The sequence below is a fragment of the Porites lutea genome, chromosome 11 (genome assembly GCF_958299795.1).
Source record: "Porites lutea chromosome 11, jaPorLute2.1, whole genome shotgun sequence".
Classification (NCBI taxonomy): domain Eukaryota; kingdom Metazoa; phylum Cnidaria; class Anthozoa; order Scleractinia; family Poritidae; genus Porites; species Porites lutea.
In genome coordinates, this window is record NC_133211.1 from 26,189,750 (window position 1) to 26,190,710 (window position 961).

Below are 961 nucleotides of genomic sequence, written 5' to 3' on the forward strand. Positions count from 1 at the left end.
TCCGTACCAAGCTTTATTTGTAAACTACTTCTGTACTTCTCACTTAGACGTTTTATGCATGGATTTTCCCTTGGGGAGGTACTTTAGGAATTTTGGGGTTGGTTATATAAGCCGCTGAGATCCTAGAACCGCTAGCTGGCCTAAACAAGACTGACTACAATCTTGGCACAAAATGGATGGAAAATTTCGATCCCCATCCTCCAAAATGAAGGGTGGGAAAACGGCGCGATTTGGCTTTCGCGCGACTTCGTGGAGATGGGGCTTTCTTTTCCATTTTTAATGTTTATTCTGTCCAAAATTGTAGAAGATTGTACATGTTACCCCTCACTAGCCTGGCTTAAGTCCAAAAATCCCTCCCTATTCTAGAGTTGCTATCAGTTATCAGAAACTACTCTTGAGGTCTCCAGCATAGTCCCGCCAAAACAAATGCTTACTGGATAAAATTAGAAAGTAATTTTAAATGCCGATTACACTTTCGAGACTAAAACCCTCAACCCTTATACTGGGCAGTCAGTACTACCCCCCCTTGCTTGGGGTGGCGGGTGGTGGGGAGCAGTATTTACTTTGTCAAAGAGCCGATTACTCCTGACTTTGTCGAGAATGATCAGCGTGACGTAAACATTGAAGAAGTTGTAAGGGTTTACACTTTTTACTATTTTTTGTTTTAACCGCACTGATAAGTTCTTAAAATATTTAAATTCCCCGAATAAAGGTAGCTATGCCGACGAGTTGCCTTAAAGTAAATAATAATTATCCGTTTTATGTTTGATCTAGGCAGTTTGTTAACCCTTTTTGTTTGCCCTTATCATCCGTTACCCTACAAGGTGATTTGTCGCGTAACTAAATTGCCAAAAAAAGGGAAAAAATTCATTTGCATTACATTCCAATCCTAAATTAACAGTCCAATATTGCAGTCTGACGTAGTGAAAAAGAAAACACACGTACTGTCGTCGTGACTGTC